General features: G+C 44.7%; 1 protein-coding gene across 1 annotated transcript in view; it reads left to right on the top strand.

Annotated features, from left to right (window-relative positions):
- cds2 (CDP-diacylglycerol synthase (phosphatidate cytidylyltransferase) 2) overlaps positions 1–8,492 on the top strand; it is a 94,732-nt gene extending 86,240 nt beyond the window's left edge. Inside the window, exon 14 of the transcript XR_009673063.1 lies at positions 8,433–8,492. The gene's annotated coding sequence lies outside the window, so the exon portion shown is untranslated. The remainder of the gene's footprint in view (positions 1–8,432) is intronic.
- The last annotated feature ends 4,184 nt before the right edge of the window (positions 8,493–12,676 follow it).

Here is a 12,676-nt window from a genome sequence, read left to right as displayed (position 1 = left end):
TCATGTTATATTTTGACCAAAGCACAGCACAGATGTTTCATTTAGACCACAGGGGACTGTTTGAAAAGGTGGAGGAGGGGGATCATATGTCCTCTTTAAAAGCTCAGCTCAAAACAATTTTTTACTCAATCGTCTTCAAATTTCAATGCACAGCTCTGGATATGTTGTGTTACACTGTACATAATGTTACCTGTTCTTTCATTTTTATTGTCGTTGTTCTTGTGTGTTACTTTCTAATGCTTTGCTTTTATCTACATGTGATGTTCAGCACTTTCGATCAACTGTGTTTGGTGTAAAGTGCTCTTTAAATAAAGTTCTTCTTCCTCAGTCTGCTGTTTCTGCTCTGCACCTACATGATGTGTCTTTAACCATCATGCATGTCCTTGACTCTGTCGGGTATTAGGTAACAACTTGTTGAATATATTCTGACCCTGACGAGGAAATAGTTTGACCCATTCTCTGTGTTTGAGCAGCAGATGGCGCCAGAGACCAGCCCAGATGTTTCATTTTCACTTGAACAGAGGGGCTGCAGTCTCCTTCAGTAATGTCTCAGTGTGCATGGTTTTAAACATGCAGTGTATTTCACTCATCATCCTGCAGCATGTTTATTTTAATCTTTTTTAAGGAGGCCTCCTAATTCGCTGTCAGCAAAAGTGACGAACAGGAAGTGGAGAATTCGTTAAGGACGAGGATTCAAAATATATATCATGACAAACTGGAAAGATGTTTTTATTTTTCTCCCATCAGCAAGAAGCCAGCGGAGGTGACCCACGGCTAAAGATCTTGCCACTAAAAATGGCTGTGGCGCTTTATTTTTAGACCTCTTGAGAAATGCACAGAGGACCAGAGCTAACCCCAAGGTGCTGCAGTGGCATCTCTGTGCCATGCATTTTAAACAGGCAGGGGCGAGGGGGGGAAGAGGGGGTGAGGGGGGAGAAAGGGAACAACAGAGCAAGGGAAAAGAAGTTTGTCAGAGTTCATTAAGTATCAAGGGAACATCGCTAGAACTGGCAGTGTAAGCCGCGCCGGGGCCCTAGTGCCATTAATCACGACTGACAAGAAACCAGGGGCCGAGGGAGGAGGTGGTGCAGAGGAGGGAGGGGAGGGGGGGGAGGGCAGCTCTGCCAGAGACTCTGGTAGTGATTATAGAACGCGGTCCAAGCGGTCCAGGGCCAGGGATGTTGAAGGTAAAATACGCCACAGCCAAGCTTTTTATAAAGTTCAGGTATACCTTCCCACGGATCACACTCACATAATCACTGAGAGAGTGACACGACATGAAGCTTGAGTGCAGAGGCAGAGGAATGTTTTGGTTTAAAAAGAAAAGTGCAGTGCAGTGGATCTTTGTGTGTTTCACCCTCTCTCCCCCTTCATTTATATATACTGCTGAGCCTCTGGCTTTAATAGCATGCAGAGGGAAAGAGAGTGGAAGTACGGCAGGCCTCATATATCTCTGTCGGCCTGCCTTATTTTCTCCTCCTCACCCCCCAGAAATGTGGAGCGAGCTCGCCACACTGCTGCCACCCTGGAAGAAGAAATAAATGGGCGAGAGAAAGCGAGGGGGGGGGGGGGGGGAGAGAGACAAGAAAGGGGGAGAGCTCGTGACTGGTGAAGATGGAGGCCTCTGTTAAGTGCTGTGCTTGAAAGCCCGTCCGGCCTCATTAGCTGTCAGTTGTAACAATACTGAGCTGGCAGCGAAGACTGCTCCCAGTCTCGGTGCCATAAATCACAGGCTGACAGGACCCTGACAGGGCTGGGAACCAACACACATGCAAGACTCGCTTTGCTCTCTGTCTCTACTGCTGTTCCCCTTTCTTTCTTTTCTCTCCTACTTTTTTTTCCACTGCTCATTTTTTCTCTTTCTTTATCGTCCCTTCACGCTCTCATTTGTCTGCGTCTTTGTGAGAAACGCTGCCTTGCTTTCTTTCGCTCTCTCTTTCATCTGTCCCACTCGCTCTCTCTCTTTCACAGCACATTGCAGCATGTCAGCAGACATGTCCAGGACACATGTGCTCACAGGAACACACACTTGCCACACACACGGCCCCGCATGATGAGTGTGTCTGACAGGCAGGTCTGGAGAAGTCCTAGACGAATGAGCTGTCTGCACGAGTAGGAGTATACGAGGCTTTAGATGGAGTATATTGATACAAACACAATGGTCTACTTCATCTAGTAGGTCTGATCTTTGCTGTCTCAGACTTCTTGGTTGCAGTCTAGGATATTTTGAAATGAAATGATCTGTGATGAAGTGTCAGTGAGTGGCTCCTTCTTATAACCTTATTGTGTACCTTTATGTTAAAGCCGGACTGCAGGAGCTCTCAGTGTTGTAAGACCACACTCAAGACCACAATAACAGAGACCAAGACATACCCGAGACCGAGACATTTAGGGATCGGGACCAAGTCGAGACCAAGACCAAGGCAGGGCCAGACCACAAACATCACAGAAAAATCATTATCTTGTGTGCAGGGGGCGTGTCACTCACTTAGACCAAAACACCGGGAAGGTTACCGCGGTAACCAGGGGGTTAAAAATCAAACTATTGAAGTTATTTGTTCTTTTAAAAAATAAAATTTTATTCTAATCACAGTGGGATCGAGACTGAGTCAAGACCAGAGAAGGAACTCATCCACACATACACATTAACATCCCGCACACTCTTGGTGTTAAGGGTCTTGCCCAAGGACATATCAACATGTGGCAAGACCAAGACCATAAATATCACAAAAAAAAATCCTCATCTTGTGTGTAGGGGGCATGTCACTCATTTAGACTGGGGGCTAAAAATCAAATCATGAATGAATTCAAGTTATTTGTTATTTTAAAAAGAGGCGTTTTCCTTCTAATCACAGTAATGATGTGGAATAATAGCCGACCAGGGCTGGTCTTGACCGGTCTTGATTTAAGATCAGAGTCCTCCCAGTCTGAGACCGAGACAAGGCCGAGTAATAGATGCTTTCGACTCCGAGGCCAAGACCTTCAAAGAGGTGTCTCGAGACCATGGACCGAGTTCTAGAACTAAAACACTAGCTCTCAATAAAGAGGAGTTTTTATGTGGTAATTAAACAGACTTATCAGAATTAATAGTGATGCCTCTTTATGATTTACAACAAGCCTTTAGCTACGGTTTTATTGACATGAAAGCACCTTCTTCACATTCATTATGAGAAAACATTCAGCAAAACTATTCTACCCCTAACCCGACATCATCTCCCCCCTTCATCTCTCTACCATTAAAAGTCTCTTTAAACAGCAGGCAGTGAAAAATGGACCATCACAACACCGACCTCCACTTCAGGTCAGCGGAGACGTTTCACTGGTGTCACATTATGTTGCTGCTGACAGTCCAAACATCCCCTGTGCAGCTCCACATGTAAATGTGTCAGCGTATTTGCATGTGCAGGATGTTATGGTCTGTTTGTATCCATGAGGCCGTGCAGGGAGCTGCTGCAGCCGTCTGCCGGCATCCATTATGGTGACGCGCGATGATGTGTGTGACACGGCTGGAGGAGGAAGGAAGTGGAAGAAAGCAGGGCTGTGGGTCATTAATCACTGGTCGCTGACACATGAACACACACACACACACACACACACACACGTAGTCATGTCGCTGAGGTTGCAGCTGGAACATATCCACCTGAACATGCATACACACACACTAAGTGAATATTTACAGTGTGTGTGTGTGTGTGTGTGTGTGTGTGTGTGTGTACATATATACACACACAGAATAAGCTCACAGCTGGGCTACATGCCTCACATTCTAGTGTGGTAGTACTTGAAATCTGTCTTTGTCTCAAGACCACTTTTTGAAGGTCTCGGTCTTGTCTCGGTCAAGACCACCACTGATCGGCTATTTTTCCACGTCATCACTGTGATTAAAATGGCAACGCCTCTTTTTTAAAAGAACAAATAACTTAAATTCATTCATGATTTGATTTTTATCCCCTGGTGTTACGGTCCAAGTGTGAGTGACACGCCCCCTACACACAAGATTTTGTGATATTTATGGTCTTGGTCTTGACTCAGTCTCGATCCCTTAATGTCTTGGTCTTGTCTCGGTCTTGATCCCTTAATGTCTTGTTCTTGTCTCGGTCTAGGAGCACTCTGGTCTCGGGTATGTCTTGGTCTCGATGAGTGTGGTCTTGACTACAACACTATCAGATTCTGTTGGCCTCCCTCTCCAAGCTCCCACAGTCCTCCAGAGATTGATGTTGCACCTTAATCCATCAGGACTCATCTGGATCTGGGAGAGCAGGGGGTCAGCTTAGGTTTGATTTTCTACTCTGAAGAGGGCTTAGCTGGATCTCTGTTGGTGACAGTTATCGGCAGTTTAACATCAACTGACTATGGCAGCTCACTGAATGCTTTTTAAAAAGTCTGGCTTTAATGTTAGCAACAATTAGTCAAAAAGGAACCATAAACTTAGAATGAGTGTCAACAATAGATGGTTATAAACTTAATTAATAGTAGCTATCATTTTCTTTTAGAAGTTGCACGCTTTGGTATACTAACATTGATAATAATGTTTACCTGAAGCTCCTTCTGCGTTCTTCATTCAGCGAGAGAACTTGAATGTGTGTAAGTCGTCGTCACGACTGCACAACTGGTAAGTACGATGTTTCCAAGGAGTGCATGAAGGCAGCATAACTATCAGCATGAGAAGAGGCTGCTACACAAGTGGGCATGTGTTTTCAAACAGTAAGGCTTCCGATTTAACCAACAGGGATGTTCATGCATGGCTGGATTCTATGATTTGACGCGGCTGTGGCTCAGTTGGTAGAGTCGGTCGTCTCCCAACTGGAAGGTCGGGGGTTCAATCCCCAGCTCCTGCAGCCACATGTTGATGTGTCCTTGGGCAAGACCCTTAAGATAAGATAAGATAATCCTTTATTTATCCCACAACGGGGAAATTTACATTGTTACAGCAACAAAGAGCAAAGATTGCAAACAAAAAGTGAACACAGTACAATTTAAATAAAAAAATAAAAATTAAGAATGTACAAAAAAATAGATTTAAAAAAATAAAAAATAGATCAGCTATTTGACAAAAGTGTAGTCCGTAATATTCCGTGTAACACAGACATGCACACAGTGCACATAAAGTGTAACATGTTATTGCACAAAGTGGTTTGATAAACATAATATAATATTAATATAACATTATTATTGCACAGAGTCAGAGTGAATTGTCTAGTTGTGTGTGTGTGTTTTGTGATCTACTGGGAGCAGGCTTGGTTAAACAGTCTGACTGCAGCAGGAAGGAAGGACCTCTCCTTGTAAGTATCTCTCCTTGTGACACCGCGGGTGGTGAAGCCTGCCGCTGAAGGAGCTGCCCAGAGCTGTTACAGTTCCATGCAGGGGGCGGGAAACGTTCTCCATCAGGGATGATAGCTTTGCCATCATCCTTCTGTCTCCCACCACCTCAACAGGGTCCAGGGGGCAGCCCAGGACAGGGCTGGCCTTCTTCACCAGTTTGTTCAGTCTGTTCCTGTCTGCAGCCGTAGTGCTGCTGCTCCAGCAGACCACTCCGTACAGGATGGCTGATGCCACCACAGAGTCATAAAAAGTCCTCAGGAGTGCTCCCTGAACGCCGAAGGACCTGAGTCTCCTCTTGTAGAGAGCCTTTCTTGTAGAGAGCTTGTGTGTTATCAGTCCAGTCCAGCTTATTGTTCAGGTGAACACCCAGGTACTTATAAGAGGCCTGTATGTCAATGTCCTCTCCCTGGATGTTCACCGGTGTGGGAGAAGTGGGTCTGCGCCTGCGGAAGTCCACCACCAGCTCTTTGGCAGAGAACTTCTGCAGGTGACAGTTAGGTGTCAGTTAGAAGTCTGCAGTGTACAGGGTGAAAAGGAAGGGAGCCAAGACGGTCCCCTGTGGGGCCCCTGTGCTGCAGATGACCCCAAGAGTGTGTAAATGTGTATGAATGGATGAGTTAATACTGATGAACTCTTTACACAGCAGCCTCTACCATCAGTGTGTGAATGTGTATGAATGGATGAGTTAATACTGATGGACTCTTTACTCAGCAGCATCTACCATCAGTGTGTGAATGTGTATGAATGGATGAAATATACAAGCTCAAGTGCAGTTATCAATCGACTTCACTGTCTTTCTACGGCAATGATCACTATAAGAAAGCACTTTTTTCTCAATTTTTTGGATCAACCAATTGTTCAAAAAAAAAGTGTCATACCTAGCAATGGGGTTGACTCACTCAGATAACTAAAGCTAACTAAAGAGCGCTAGCATTAGCCTGCTAACACAACAATTTAGCGGAGGCTTCAGAATAGCGGAGGTGTCTCCAAACAGCAGTTTGTTTTGGTTTCATGCTGGTGCTCAAAAAGTCGCACATCCTTCCTTTAAAGACTCAAAACATTATTATTCAAATATCAAATTCTGTGAAACTGACACTAAAGTCCAATGAATAAAAAAATCAAATCACTGCACTTATAAGGGTTTTTTACTACAGTTAGTCAGATATCGCGACTTATCGTTAAGTAATTGTCTCGTATGGAATATCGCAGAATCTGTCCCACCCCATGTTCACATCTTTATGGGCTGACAGAGTAACTGGAGCAGTGCATGGGCCCGGGTCTGCTCAGGCCAAACGTTGCAGCAGAGTATACGTACAGTGTGCTATGTGTGCTGAGCTGTGGGGGTGTGGGAAAGCGATCACAGTGGATTCAGAGGAAGCGGAGGAAGAATGAGGAAATTGCAGACAGATAGGGCTAATGGTTGTGGTGAGGGAAGAGGTTGTAGGGCCAACAGCTGCTCTCCATCCATCTGGAGCGGCCTGGACGATCTGACTGGAGCGCTGCACACTGACGTATTCACAGACTGGAGAGGAGGGCTCTGGAACTTTCCATTGCGCATGGTTGGTCAGTATTAGCAATAAATCCAGTTCCCTTGAAGGCCAAGTTTATAAAGTGGAGATGAAGCTACAGTTAGAGAGTCTGTGCTGTTGCAGAAATAAGAAGCTACAGGAGGATACAGAGAGCAAACCCCTCAAAAAACAGAACATATGAAGTCTCTGTGTGATCGGTGTTAGATTTACTTTTGCATGTATTCGCCTCAATCAACCCCAAACTGGCCCTAGGCATTTGGAGTATGCTCCACAGTCAGTTTCTGTGTCGGGCTTTGACCCGGAAATCAGCGATTGGAGACTACTGGATGTCACTATAAGCAAGAAAGATAAAGCGTGCAACTAATTTGTACCAAAAGAAAAGCATAGAGTTTGTACGAAATGCACAGAGATCTAAAAGTCGTCCATGTTTTAACCCTTCGACTCACATGAATCATGCTCGGCGTCCTTTACATTCAACTATTTATACAGAAAGGCAACACAAAAACGACCCTCTGATGACAGTAGAGTCATTTTGTAATGTGCACAACCATTGCTTCTTCTTCAAAATATCCTGAAAATATATCTACACAGTTTTGTTCGTGAAAAGTAACACACCATCATTTCACAACCCCCGGAGAATTAATACATGTTTTTATTTTTGATGCCATGCAATCTCTGCTGCTCATTGTTCTCCATTCCTCTGAAATCATCGATCAGTCTGCAGGCTCCTGTTGCAAGTTGTGTTTGAGTTATATGTTGAAAGTTTCAGCTTCTGTACGGTTGATTGTCTGTACTTTTCTTTCTGGTGTATTTCACAAAGAAATTAAAAGTATCAATTCAAAGACTTTCCAATCGATCAACAACATCATGCTTGTTTCCCCCTCATCCAGACAGTAAATTGAGGAAGCAAAGCTAAGTTTAGATTCTGGTCCTGAATGCTCTGGATTTGTTTGGACCAGAGAAGGGAGGCGGTTTTAAGGCACCCCGACACGGCCGTTTTGGACGCCCCTCGGTTTGTCAGATATGAGAGCAGTTATCAAACCAACAGGTGTTGCAGCGATGGAAGCAGCAAGAGAAGTGGTTCAGATAGAAGTGATTGTACCCGACCTAAAAAGCCTCTGCATGTTTCTGATAAGCTCCACGAGCAGAAACGTGCTCAAACTAGGATCAGTATTGGAGATGCTTTTGAAAAATGGAGAGAGGTTAGAACACAGAAAGGTTTACAGACCCATACAGAGCTGGATAAACACTGAAGCTTCAGTGTCCACCACATGGTGACCTGTGTGAGCATCGACTCCAGAGAGGAGGAGGGGGGGGAGACAGCTCTCTACAATGTTTAGAATTTAGACTGCAGTACCCATTTTAAACACTAGGTGTCAGAGTTACTTTGAATATATCAGGCTCGACCCATAAGTTAATGGGGCTACTTGCTAGGAGTTAGTAAGTGCACAGCATGGTAGGGTAAGGTTAGATTTTTTAGGCCTCATCTACACTTTAAGCTCAAGTCTTATTTTGTGTTTTTTTTGTACATTGACGAATGTTGCTTCTCTTGTAAAAACCTCTACGATTTTTACTGTAAAGGTCACACATTCTCCTCCTCTTCAGTTTAAATAAGTCTCAGAGCTCCTCAAAACATGTGTGTGAAGTTTCTTGTTCTAAAACCACTCTGATCCTGTATTTGATCATGTCTATAAACCCCTCTATTTCAGCCCTGCTCAAAACAGACTGTTTCTGTGTCTGTACCTTTAAATATGTAAATGAGCTGTGTCTGACCACGCCCCCTCTCTGGAAGGGCTTGGGTGTCTCCGTCTTTCTCGCTCCATGTCCTATTGTTTACGGTGAGAAGGCAGACTCAGAGGGCAGAACAAACGCCTAGCTGTGGGAGTGTCACCCACCTGGGGGAGGGGTTACTGCCCTTTGTGATGTCATGAAGGGAAAATCTCCAAATGGCCTGTTTGAGCACACATTTTCTGAAAAGTGGAGCAGGCAGAAGACAGAGAGGATGGACTTTTCTCATCATTGGGGGGTTTGTAGACAGACTAGAGACACATATTAGTTTAAGAGAAACTGTGTAACCTTTACACTTAATGCTAAGCTAAACTAAAAGCGCTACTCTCTGTAAGCACACAGAAACAGCATAAAAGTGCATCAATGGATCCTGTACTCTTTCTGACAGCAAGAAAACAAATAAATATATTTCCTCACATGTCAAGCTGCTCCGATTTAGACATCATGTTCATTTAAAAAACATGCCATGACTCCATGCTGTTTTTGTGGAACCCTAACTGATGATTGATTTTCCCTGTAAAGAGGTTCTGTTAGGATATTAAATCTACAACAGCGGCCAGATAAACATCAGCGCCGGTTGAGCAACGAGAGAAATATTGTTCATTCTGTTCCAATCTCATCCGCGTGGACGGGTGTTGGTGAGTGACAAATGAAAGCCTAAGTACTTCTGGACAGCTGTTTGATTTATTCCGGATGAATCATCGATTCCCGCTGTTGATGTTCAATCAAGGAGCCATAAAATATAAAAAAGGCGACTCGGCTAACCTTCTCTGCGGTGTGTAGCTGGTTTGTCCGAGACTGAAATCTGATGAGGAGAAACTTTCTCACTGCTCTCCTCTGTTGCCTGATCCCTGCACAACTCCGCTGGTCATGTGGACCAACACGCCCCTCCACGCCGACACACATACATGCTTGTGCACACACAGAGTGAGACATGCACGCACACACGCGTACGATCGCGCACACACCCCTGTAACCTCGCTCTGGTCTCACACTGCAGGCCTGCCATAAATCAATGGGCAGGATCGTGTCTGCCAGTTAGACTAAACAAGAGCATTTGTGAGGATTTGCTCTCGCTCATTAATCATCTTGACAGCTTGAAAAACACATTTCCCCTTTAATGACTGTATTTGGATAATCAGCTCTGTTTCCCTTCCCGCCCCTCTCCCTGGCTCGCCCTCAAATCCCTCCCCGTTTTTTTTTTTTTTTACCCCTAACACCACGATATGCATGTGAGGGGAGGAGAAGGTGGAGGAGGGACTGTAGAGGTGAGGGCGTCTCAACGTCTTAAAGTAAAAATAATCACGCGCTGCCTGTGGAAAAACTTTTTTTTTTCACCCTCCCTCAACAAACCGCAGGGCGTCTGCTAATACAAGCCTGTGTGTGTGTGTGTGTGTGTGTGTGTGTGTGTGTGTGTGTGTGTGTGTGTGTGTGTGTGTGTGTGTGTGTGAGCGCACACTCTGACACGGACACAGAGCTGCTAAATGAAACACAGAGAGCTCATGGAAGGTGCACGACCACCGACATGAACCATGACGGGCTTAATGTGGAAAGGTCGTCAGGAATGTGTGAAAACATGTGTCGGGGGAATAATAGTCGACTTGATGAGGAACTCGAGGAGTTTATTTAAGATCTGAAATAGGATTTAAAAGATTTACCTCAACGATAATTATGAACAGTTTATGAGCTTGATTTAAACTTTCAGACGTTTGAGTCACACAGAGAAGTCAATAAAAAGATGGAGCTTTTATAAAGTAAGTACATTGAAGATGTTTGATTTACAGTTACAGTCTGTTCATCTGCAAGAGAGAAACATGGATCACCATGTTACTGTCACTGCAAAAATACCAAACACAGGACTGGAGGGTCAGTGCACTACGCTGGGGTGACGAGCTCACAGAATAAGAAAGCTCTGCTGATGAAAACCTCATGCCCCTCCAAAGTAGGACTAACCACCAGTCCTGGAGGGACAGGGTCTTCTCCCACCCTCTGGAACTCACTCCCACAAAACATCAGAGATCCCCCTCACTCTCCACTTTCAAGAAATCCCTAAAAAAATTCTTCTAGTGGCTGTGGCTCAGTTGGTAGAGTCGGTCGTCGCTCAACTTGGAAGGTCAGAGGTTATTTCGCTCGGACTTCAGCCAGAGTTTCTCCTGCCAGACCCCTCGTATTTTTTATTTATCAAGTCAGAGTGAGCTGATGTGAGAACGCAGCAGGATATTCTCCGGAGAATTCAGCTCGAGCCAATAGGAGGAGGGAGGATTGACGTTTATTCCCTGTGATCGCTGCACGACCATAGACTGTCTGCACGCCACCTCTACCATCTCCGTGCTCTAATGAACCTGCTGCTGCATGTTTCCTGTTCTCCAGTATGTTCTTCTCCACTCTTTAGTTCACATTGAGATTCTCTTCAACTACACGTAGCATTGATAGACAGACACATATTCTCACTATAGCGCCGTATAGAGGACTCTGTTGCTTTGTCCACTACTTCAGCGTCTTCTTTTTTGTCACATCACGTCTTACCTCAGGAGACCCCCCCGCCCCCCGTCCTGTCTGACAGGGATAGTCTCCCGCTGTGAAGAGCATATGTGAACAACCAGGTCAGGAGAATATCCGGAGTATCCTCCTGAAATTATCTAGATATTATCTGGAGTGCAAGGACACATCGGACATGTGGGTGCAGGAACTTGGGATCAAAAGCCCAACTCTACCACTGAACCACAGCCCTTAATGACTGTCCTGGTATCCATAACGTTCTTCTTGTTGCCTTTGTGCTTTATGTCCATGTCAACATTTCTGCTGTGTCTCCTTTTACACGTGTTTTAGATCATTCAAATAACTCTGGGTGTTTATTATGGGATGTTCTGGGGGCTTTTACATTGAAATTTAAATAAGCAAATAAAAAGAATAAACTAAATCTAATTCAAATGAAATGAACATACTGGATTGAACTAATCGATGAACATATCCAGTTTACCCAGTTATTCCGAGCTTTACAGCGGGCTCGACGTGCCGAGAAACACCACAACATGTTTATTTAGTCAATGTGTCATGTGTGCAGATGAGTCCTAGTGTATACAACAACTGTGTGCATGGGCTGGGCTCCTGCATGGTGTTGACATGCGGGATAATGTATCTGTTTGAACAGTTGTGACTCAGCTATGTCTGAATACCGCACAGCTGAGTGATGGTTACACACACACACACACACACACACACACACACACATGCACGCATACACTGAAGTCACACTCTCCTGGCCAGCACTCAGCTATGAAACATCTCAACTGTGCTCAGTGACTGAATCCTTGGCACCACATTTCATTTTTCTGTGTCTGTAAATCATATTTTTAAGATTGCATGAGAGAAATACAAACTTTTAAGAACACGTTTTCAAAACTGAAATGTACAGCTAATGGCAGGGTTTGTAATTTTCTAAAAACTAGCATGATTTTGAAAGTAGCATTCCCTCAGTGCTCCGTCTGCACCCCCCCCCCCCCCCCCCCCCCCCCCCGTGCTCCCTCATAAGCCACGCCTCCTCACTTACATGCACGAGCGCCGTTCCTCCAGAAGTAGACCTCAGCTCATCTCTTACATTGTGTAGAAACTACGTCGTCTCATGTCTCATTCAGCGGTAAGTAAACTCTCAGTATAAACTCCTAAAGTCATCAGTGACGCTCTTTGAGTGTGAGCTAAGCACGCAAGAGGTAGAGAGCGAGCAGGGAGACAGGGAGGCTGTTGAAAGATCAGAAAGTTATCCAATTGTTGAATTTGTTTTTACCATATATGTTCTTTTTCTTTTATCATTTAATTCATATGTCATATAGTCATAACTACTTCTTTTGCTTTTACATATCCTGTCAATCATGCACACATCCGCGGTGCCTATGCACCTGTGAGGTCAGGACAAGTGTGCCGTACTTTGAGCAAAACCACATACGAACTCGTAGGTGTATAGTGTTTCTGCGAATCTGCCTGGTTCACGGTCTTCGAGCTAAAACCACATATGAACTTGGTATTACCTGTGGATGTAT

Source organism: Labrus mixtus, chromosome 5 (assembly GCF_963584025.1).
Source record: "Labrus mixtus chromosome 5, fLabMix1.1, whole genome shotgun sequence".
In the NCBI taxonomy this organism is placed as follows: domain Eukaryota; kingdom Metazoa; phylum Chordata; class Actinopteri; order Labriformes; family Labridae; genus Labrus; species Labrus mixtus.
This window is presented reverse-complemented; position numbering and strand designations above follow the sequence as displayed.